Source organism: Micromys minutus (assembly GCF_963924665.1).
Source record: "Micromys minutus genome assembly, chromosome: 25".
Taxonomy (NCBI): domain Eukaryota; kingdom Metazoa; phylum Chordata; class Mammalia; order Rodentia; family Muridae; genus Micromys; species Micromys minutus.
This window is the reverse complement of record NC_137960.1, coordinates 9,505,618-9,515,756: the sequence shown is the minus strand read 5'-3', so window position 1 is coordinate 9,515,756 and position 10,139 is coordinate 9,505,618.

Below are 10,139 nucleotides of genomic sequence, written 5' to 3'. Positions count from 1 at the left end.
CAGAAGGACCCGTGACTGGCAGTACCTTCTTAGTAGAGGTAAGGGTTCACAAACCAACCTTTCCTTTGAAGCTCCTTTTGTGATAACTACAGTGGCTATTTTACATGATGATTTTATCAACAGCTTGATTTAATACAAGCTGGAGCCATTTTGAAAGAGGGAACCTCAGTTGAGAAAATACCCCCACCAGACTGGCCTGTGGTCCATTGATAATTTATGCAGGAGGGCCAAGACCACTAATTATAATGCCACCCTGCGCTGGTGATTCTGGGTGCTTTGAGATGGTAGGTTGAACAAGCCATGACCAACAATCCAGTAAGCAGCACCCCTCCGTGGTTTCTGCTTCAGTTTCTACCTCTAGCTTCCTGTACTGCTTGAGTTCCTGTCCCAGCTTCCTTTGATGGTGACCTGTGATGTAGAAATAAAAACTGAAATCATGTCTACCCTAGGATGCTTATGGTCCTGGCGTTTTAACACCAGCAAGAGAAAACCCATTGAAGACAAATATTGGTACCAGGGGTCAGGTTTTGGCTGTGACAGTTTTTGGAAGGATTGTAGAAGGACTGTGGCGCTTTGGTCTGGAAAGACTCCGGTGAGCTGTGGTTAAAACTTGGGAAATAAGGAGGCTGACAGATGGTAGAGGCCTGATGTGTGAACATGCAGAGGGAAGTGAAGATTGTATTGCTCAGAGTTGGCACCCATGCTGGCAACTGAACTTGATAGTCTAGGTTGCCTAGATGGTACTGGGTCTGAGGGCATGGATCAGTCATGGAGAGCAGCTGAGCCTTGGCACCAGGTGACAGGGTAAAGTCCCTGAAGAGAGGCCAGAAGAGGCCGTTGGTGAAAGAATGGCCTTAAGTTGTAGTAGACTGCCCATGACTGGAGGGGTCGTGGAGAGGAGCTGAGAATGTCACAAGCTTTTTTTTGGGGGGGGTGTTTGTTTTTTGAAATGCTAGTAGATTGCTGCCAAGGACAGTAACAGATGAGACATGGAGTCAGCCCAAGTCTATAGGACAAGCAACATGTGCTGTGAATGGTAGAGCCAGAAAAGCACAGCTGTGCAAGCCTTTGGAGCCCAGAAGATCGTGCGTGAGTCTCACACATTGGATGCTGAGTTATTTAACACTGTTGGTGCTTGGCTTTGCTTGGTTCAGATTGTGACTGTGCCCTGGCTCTTTCCTATTAGAGTTAGAGAATACATAACTTTAAAAAAAAATTTTTTTTAACAGGAGGCCACAGTTGACAGATTTGAGAGTTTGAGAGAGACTTTGATTATTTTTTTAAGAAGACTTTGGATAATATAAAGCGATTAAATTCTTAAAGCATTTGGGTTTGTAAAGGCTGGGATTTTTAAAAGTTGGAATGTTTTATATTGTGATATCAATAAACATGGGATCTTGGGGTAAGTAAGAAAGAAAAGGTTATGGCTGAATAGTGATGTGTCTGTGTGTCAAGTTGATAAGGGGCCAGTTGTGCTGGCTGGTTTTATGTTAACTTGACACAAGCTAGAGTCGGTTTAGAAGAGGGAATCTCAAATGAGAAAAATGTCCCCACCAGATCTGCCTGTGGGTAAACCTACAGTGGTTTTATTAGTTGATTATTGGTGATGGAGGGCCATGCTAATGGTGGGCAGTGCCATCCTTGGGCTGGTGGTACTAGGGCACTATGAGATACAACCTGAGTAAGCTATATGGAGCAAGCTAGTAAGCAGCACTTACCCATGGCTTCTGCATCAGTTCCTGTATCCAGGTTCATTCCATGTTTGATTTCCATCTCTGAGGGACTGTAATGTGGAAATATAAACAAAACCCATTCTCTCTTCACCAAGTTTCTTGTGATTAGGGTGTAGGGTGTTTTATTACCAGCAACTGAGACCCTAAGGCAAGCACCTTTTGACACAAGATGAGCCCAGTGGTATATTTGCAGACTTTTGTTTGATAATACTTAATTTGTTTTGTTTTGTTGTTTTGGTAACCTTGTCTTTTGGCTAACTGTTGTATTTTTCAATTTTGTGGGGTTTGTGGATTTTGTGTGTATGTCTGTGTCTGTGCACATGTGTGTGTGTGTGTTTCTGTGTATGTGTGAATGTGTGTTTCTGCATGTGTGTCTGTATATGCATGTACCTATATGTGTTTTTATGTGTTTCTCTGTGTGTCTGTGAGTGTGCTGTGCATGGGTATATATGTGTGTAAGTATGCATGTGTGTGTGTGTATGTGTTTTGTGTGGTGTGTGCCCACATGTGCATGTGTGTGCTTGTGTGTGCACATAGACATATATGTGTGAGTATGCAAGTGTGTCTGTGTGTGCATGTGTGTAAACGTTCTTAGGTGTGTGTGCATGCATGTGTATAATTTCTCATGCTGTTTCATTTTTGCTTTTTCTCCATTTTCTTTGTTTGTTTTATTGCCTTATTTGTTTTCTGAAGGAAGAGTGAAAGAGTGATAGGGTTGGACAGGTGGGAGGGAGGTGGGGAGGACCTAGGAGGAACAGAGAGAGAGGAAACTGTGATCAGAATATGTTGTGTGAAAAAAATTTTTTTTCAATTAAAAACCAGAGAGAAATGGACATGGGGTCAAAATTACCATGCAATTCAGACTGTCTTGTCAAGACAAAAAGGTCTGTCCTCTACAAAAGCATACATAGCTTTAGTAGACAGACAAGTAAGCAGGCACAGCCATGGGGGCCTGCTAGAATTTTACTTCCATAGAGGAGCGCTGTGCCTCATTTGCCCGATACTCTTACACTAATGCTAATTTGAAGCACTGTGCTTGATACTCTGAATACAACTTTGAGCGCCCAGTCGCAATTTTGAGCCTATATCCTGATTTCAGGAAATGGAGACCCCAGAGGAATTTGAAGGTCTTCAAGACAATTTCTTTACAGATTTGTAGGGGGTGTCTTGTCTTGTTTAACCCTTTTCATAGAAAAGACAGGACATTTTGTTTGTGTTTCCCACAAGGGGAATGGTCTGAGTTTGTGAGGGTAAGTGGTGACCCTTACTGGGGCCTTGTCATCTCTTGGTGGCCAATGGTATCTAGACAGGGCTCCCCAAATCCTTACAGCAATATAAACTATTGACTTCATTAACCCAATGGGTGAGAATGAGTTTACATCCACTGCATTTGCTTGTGTGCCAAGGGTCCTGGTGGCCCTTTTCCTTAGAGGCTCATTCATGGCTTGTCCTACTCTATTTTTTTTTATTCTCAGTGTTTCTGAAGACTCTTCTTATCAAATGGATTTGCCTGTGTGCCAGCTTGAAAGGGTTCCTAAGTCACTACCCTGACATTTCCCCTGGTCGTATAGAGCCTTACACAGTATTGGGAAGGTTTGGGTGTGTGTGTGTGTGCGCGCGCCCAGGCTATGAAGCAATTCTCAAGCTGCTCAATGCTCATATGGCCCATGGTTTATTTCTCGTCTCTGATCCACTTGGAACGTGTCCTTCAACGTCTCATGTGACACACAAGGACTATGGAAAAGCTCGTGTGGCTCTGGCTAGAAGCACTGCTTGCTCCTATATAAACCGTCTTCCCACCATTGGCGTGTGGCTGATCTGGCCCCTTCTGCCTCTGGCTTACACACCAGTCTGCCTGTTCGCTGTGCACAGTTTAGAGTATTTTTAACATCTGCTGGGAACAGCCCCACACCCCTGCCATTGCTTAATTGTTTCCAGGGTTCTCCCGACTCTTCCTGTTTGTTTTTTCATATGGGTTTTAGAGTAAACATGTCTGGAGACTCCTGTTAGCTTCACTGTTTATCGTCTCTTTGAGGGCTGTGGACGCTCATCAGTTTTCCTGTTTTGTGCCCTCATAATTCTCCTCATTTGCCTTGTGTTTATAAGAGCCATGGAAAAATAGCAATTTGGAGTGTTTGCTATTGTATACCAAATAAATAGTGGGTAAAATGACATGAAAGTGTCAGTTTTCACATCTAATCATATGTGAAGTTGTTTTTTTTTTTTTTTTTTTTTTGACATGTAAAGTAAAATTTTCTAACTTAGATGCAGAAGCATAAAAAATCAAGTGTGTTTCTTTAGGTTTACTTTGTAGAAATTTCTGTACATTGTATTTTGTATTGCAGAGTGTTTTATCACTGCCCACTAAAGCACAGGACGTGTGGGTTTTGTTACTTGAAGTAGAATAAATATCTACAGAGGGAAAAAAAGAGCCATGGTTAACACTGGAGTCAGACAGCTTCTTTCTCTCTGGTCCTCTCTTCCCCGCATGCGTAACCACCTCAGCACACCTCCGAGGGGCGTTAGGGATGTAAGGTCTCATTCCTGGCTTTGGTGAGACTACTGCACTGTGCCCAGAGGATGCCAGTCTTGCTGTTTATTCTGTAGTAATGACATCTTATTTTGAAGCTACTGAAGGGCAGTTGAGTGGAGCTTGGGGCGTGAGGGGCGGTTCCAGTTTTACTGAGTAAATCTGCAGAGATTTCCTCTACCACATGGCCTCCTGTCTTTTTGGGCACAGTTTCCAGTGTTCTGTCCTGAGCTGCTGCCATCTGCGCTTACCTCTTGCCCCTCCTTGCCTAACACCCCCCTTTAAGATTTGTGTTATATCCTATGTGATAGTTTTATATATGTCGTGGCTCTGCTTTGGGTGGGCGGCTGGGGGTCTGGTTTAAGCTACTTGGTGATACGTGGTTGTGGGCCAGCTCTCACGTTTACTTTGCATGTCCTGCAAGAGCAAAAGCCTCGTGTCTGTCTCCTGGGCTGGACCTGGGCAGAGCCAGGGCCTCTGCAGTTGGTATTACACCCCTGCCCAAGCTTACCTAGGGGCTCCTGTTGGCTGTCACTGTGTGCTGTTTCCTGACTTCCAGTGTCTCCTGCATCACCATGGTTTCATCGCCGGGAGGACAGGCTACAGTCTACCATTCTTTACTTCCGTGGTGCTCCTTGATCTAGTGTTTTGTCCCGAGCAAAAGAAGTTCATAATCCCTGCCATTTTATCCAAACCAACCCTGTCGAGACAAAGCGTACCTGTAATGAAGTCACAAGCCCATTTAAGGAATATAATCCGATGAATCTTGACAAGGTAGGAATGCTTCTGTCCCCCTGGAAGAAACTGCTCCTTCCCCAGGGACCCTCCAACAGGCCTGACAGTGAGGACTTCCTATGCTCTGGATCAGACCAGCCTGCTCAGGGAGCTGAATGGTAAGAGGGGACAGTTCGTGAGCTTCACTTTCTGGTGTCGCCATTTGACATTAAGATTTCTGGCTGTCTGCTGTCACAGGTGAAAGATCCTGCTCCTCTTGGTGCTAAGTGGCATGTCCCTGGCGTGGTGGCCCATCTTGAACATACAGAAGGCACGTGAACTTACCTCTAGGTCTTGGCTTTCGTAGGTGAAGCTCCTGCAAGCTTTTCTAAGCAGGACTTGGCTTAGACCTTTTTTTAAAAAAACTGAGAGAAAACTGCTGTGTTGTAGCAGAGAAACAAGCTGATGCCGACCACTTTAAGAAGCTATTTTTCAAAACTTGTACCATTCTGAGGCAGGAGATTGCTCAAAAAATGTTAGAATGAAAACAAGTTCTGGGTAAGGAAGTATTAGGGCTAAACCTGCGAGGTCAGGTCGAGGTCAGGTCGTGATGGAAAACAAAAGTGAGTCAAACTGACCTGCTGGGAGGCAGACAGGGGCTGTAAGAGGCAAGGCAGGCAGTGTGGCAAACAGGTTGGCTGGCTTCTGTGCGGACTCCCCGGGGAAGATATATTGATCACTATTGTTCTTTTTGATGTTGGAGAAACTCCGGAGTGGTAAAGTTAAAAGGATGTACTAATAGACCTGCTTAAGAAAATTTAAGTGACCCAAAGTAGAATTTAGATAAAGAGGGATGCCTCTATTGTGATGGGAGATCAGGGGAGGTCTGCAGGTGCTAACCAGCTGTACTGGCTGGTTGTGTGTCAACTGGACACAAGCTGGAGTTATCACAGAGAAAGGAGCCTCAGTTGAAGAAATGCCTCCATGAGATCCAGCTGTAAGGCATTTTCTCAACTAGTGATGGGGGGGGGGGGCAGCTCATTGTGGGTGGAGCCATCCCTGGGCTGGTAGACCTGGGTTCTATAAGAAAGCAGGCTGAGCAAGCCAGGGGGAAGCAAGCCAGTAAGTAACATCCCTCCATGGCCTCTGCATCAGCTCCTGCTTCCTGACCTGCTTGAGTTCCAGTCCTGACTTCCTTTGGTGATGAACAGCAATGTGGAAGTGTAAGCTGAATAAACCCTTTCCTCCCCAACTTGCTTCTTGTTCATGATGTTTTGCACATGAATAGAAACCCTAAGACACCAGGGTTGTTAGATACACTGAGAAAGACCATTTTCTGTTGTCATTGAAAATAGAGGTTGCTGAGGAACCATGGCTGCTAGTGTTTATCTGCAAGGTTGACCTCCAGTTGGGCTCCATTCCAGTAACAAGAGGAGGCAACCCTGACTTTGAGCCATCAGGCTCATTCCCATATCAAAGAACACCACCTAATGAGCATCTCAGCTAGGAAACTGTCATCGGTCTCAGGAAAAGCATCACTCTGCCTGGTGGGATGACCCGGGGTTGACAACTATTCCAAAATAAATATATCGCTTAAGCGCTGGCGTACTTGAGAAATAGTTCTGGCCATATCTTTGCTGCATAAATCTCCCATCTGCCCAAGTGGTCAGACTTGCAGTCTCCTGTCTCTGTTTAAATTTGTTCAAAGTGTGTCCTGGGGCTGGGACCTGAAAGAGATTTAAGGGTGCCGTTGTGTGTGGAATGTGTGAGCCCGAGGCCTATATGAACTGGTAAAATGTTCTGCTCAAGGCTGGCTTCTCTTGTGCATCAGCCAGAACCTGTCACCATGGGTTACCATTTAAGGAGTTTCCTGCTCATTAATCTTTACGGGAACAGAGCGATTTTTCACTCGGAAAGCACATTAGCCCTGTAACATCTTCAGACATGCTTGCCGCTGGGGTAGCTAATCATGGCAGATGACATCTGAAGGGCTTCAAAAAAAACCATTCACCTGCTGGAGGGCAGCTGAGAGCTCACCATGCTTGTTCTATGGGACAGATGAAGAATTGCAGAGAAAGCCGGGGTAACTTCTTTACTGATGCGAGGGAGCAATTCCCTTTGGGATGGAGGAAGCTGAAAGTCCATTAAACAGACTCTGAGGTGGGTGATAATAAGGTCCCTAGATCTTCCCCTTTATCCTGTGGGTCCTGTTTAGATACTAGCCCCATACATTCTCGCCATCTCTTCTTGCAAAGTTTTCAGGGACTAAGAAGCTGCCATTTTGGGGGGCAGGGTGTCACTGTCACTTTTCCTGTCTACCTATGACCCTCTAACCCTCCCTCACATCTGTGCCATGAAAGAGACTGGATTGATGTTAAGGTGATACATGATTGGACAGTGGAGTGGTAGGTGGAGAAAAGGTAGGAGAACGGAAGAGAAAAGAGATAGGGGGAATTCAAGATGGAGCTAGAGAAAGCAGACCTAGATCCTGGTGGCCATAACTGGCGATAGGCAGAAATGAATATTGTTAAGGGATTCTATAGGTCTTATTAAATCTCTTATAGAAGGGCAATTTGTATCTTTGTCCATTGGATTTAATCTTATTGTGTAGAGGGTTAGTGGATTGAGAATTTAATATATAAACCTACCATGAAAAGCTACCGAGATTTAGAATCATGTCTGTGCCAGGCAGTGGGGTAAAGAAACACACTGGGGTGATCATATCCACCTGGGACAGAAGCAACAGGGCTGGCAGAGTGAACTGCCTGGGAAAGGAATCCCCTGCAGAGGGCGGCTTGTAGACCGAGCAATGGAGTCTGTTTGCTCGGCTCCATGCTAGAGCGGCATCTGCAGAGTGAGACAGGGGGCAATAATGAGAGAAGCCATCCATTAAATATTTACCGCAACAAGAGACCTTTAGAGTGTCCTTCAGATATAAGGTAATGAAGGAAAGTTGCGACTAGCTCTTGGTAGCTGTGATGGAAAATCTACAAGCTGACCTTTTATCAGGAGAAGAAGCGGAATAGTGTGAGTAACAGCCAGAAGACAGAGGATACCCACAAGATTGGCACTGGCCCAGGATAACACCTAGCAAATAAGCCACAATCAACAGTCAACAGCGGAGCAACGCAAACACTGGGGCCTCAAAACATGACTGCTCCTGTAAGTGGATGGACAACATGTGAACAGCATGTAATCTTTTCCCTGATTGGACCAGAAAAACATGCCATACAAAGTTGTAAGGCCCACTAACTGACCAACCCATGTCAAGTGTTTGATACGAGTCCTATAAAAAACTTCTAGACAAAAGAAATGCGACATCTGCTTTATCCCACCCTCAAGAGTTTTTCTCACGGTTCCTAACAAAGTTTTCTTCCATCTTTCTTGTGCCCACAAGTGTCCACATCTTTAATTTTCAATGAGACAATGCTCATCTCAGGTTGGCTTTTTGGGTTTTATTTTGTTTGAGGACACAGGGTCTCATTACATGTCTTAGTTACCTTTCTGTTGTGGTGATAAAACATCATGACTGAGGCAACCTAAAAAAGTGTCTAGTTGAGCTTACAGTTTTGTAGGATTAGAGTCCACAATGGTGGAGAAAAGGTTTGGCTGCAGGACCAGCTAAGTGCTCACATTTCAAAATCCTATGCAGGAGGCAGAGAGAGAACACTGGAGGCTGGCAAGAGACTTTAATGCCTCAAAGCCTGCCCTAAAGGCCATGCCCCTTAAATCTTCCCAAACAGTTCCATCAACTGAGAACCAGGTATTCAGACAAATGAGCCTAAAGGTCCCATGCTTATTCAAACCACCACAATATATAACTCTAGCTGTCCTGGATCTCTATGTATAGGCCAGGCTGATCTTGAACTCACAAGATCCCCCTGCCTCTATCTCTCAAGGGCTTGGATTAAAGGATTGCTCCATACTTGGCCTTGCAAGTTGATTTTTGATAGCCATTGAGTGCTCAGCATCTAAAGTCTCTAGGTCAAGTAAAACTGGAATGATAAAAGTCCCTTGGCACTTTCAAAATGATGTCATTACTTGACACCACCCCCGGAATGCACAGTAGTGATAGCCAACTCCTCCCCATGGTTTCTTGATGCTAGGTTTATCCATCACAGCCCATGAGCAGGCTTGTGCTTTGGTTTTTATTTGCCTGCACTTGATGGCCTTGTGCTGTTCACTGTAATGTGCCTGCAGCTCTCTTTGCTGTATCCTTGTGTTCTATACAATTCTTCCAAACTATTCATTGTCTCCAAACTCCAGAACCATCTCAGGGACCAGGCAGCCCAAAGAGCAGCAGCTCCTGCTTGAGAAGAGCCGAAGGGGGAGACAAAACCTTTAATTACCCCAATTCTTGCTGGATATGAAAGGTCAAATTATGGGATCAGATAACAGAGGTAGATTGATCAGACCTCCTGTCCCCAGAACTGGTAGAGCCCAGGGATCTGAGCCCAGAAGCATGTTAGAGACATTGACAGTCTGCTGGGACACACAGTTGTAGAAAGTTGGGCTGGTGATGCTACATATTCAAATCCTAAATACTGTATCACAAACCTGCTTCAAGATAAGCAGATCCTCATGTGTGCCAGCTTTTGTTGTGTGAACCTTGACACCTCTCCCATGTTATCCATTATTGGTTAATGAAGATGCCTAAAGCCTGGGATGGGCAGAAGAGAGGGGTTCCTAGGTTTGGGGGGTCTCAGGCTGGGACCATGAAGAAGAGAGGGAGGAAGAGAAAGTAAGAAGTAGCCATGGGGTAGGTAAATTGTGATCACATGGCCATGAGGGTGGCCAGTTGAAGTAGGAGCAGCCTAAGTGGAACATGGCAGGTGATATTTCAGAGTTACTGACAGAGGGAAGTAGACAAACTAACTTAGAGGGTTGATATCTGCATAGCTCTAGTGCTCTAAGGCTTATTATTAATATAAAGGTTTTGTGACTTTCATTTAGTAACTAAGTGATCTAAGGTGGGGTAGAAACCCCCCAAATAACATTTACCATGACATACAGTCCCTCATAAACCCTTATGGGCCTCTATGAATAGGATAGAATAGTAGCCACATATGCTCCTATAGGGAGAACCAGGTCCGGGTGCTATCCCCTCAACTCTGGTGAGGGTAATAAAGCCTTCTGACAAGTGCTATGCTAACAATCTCACT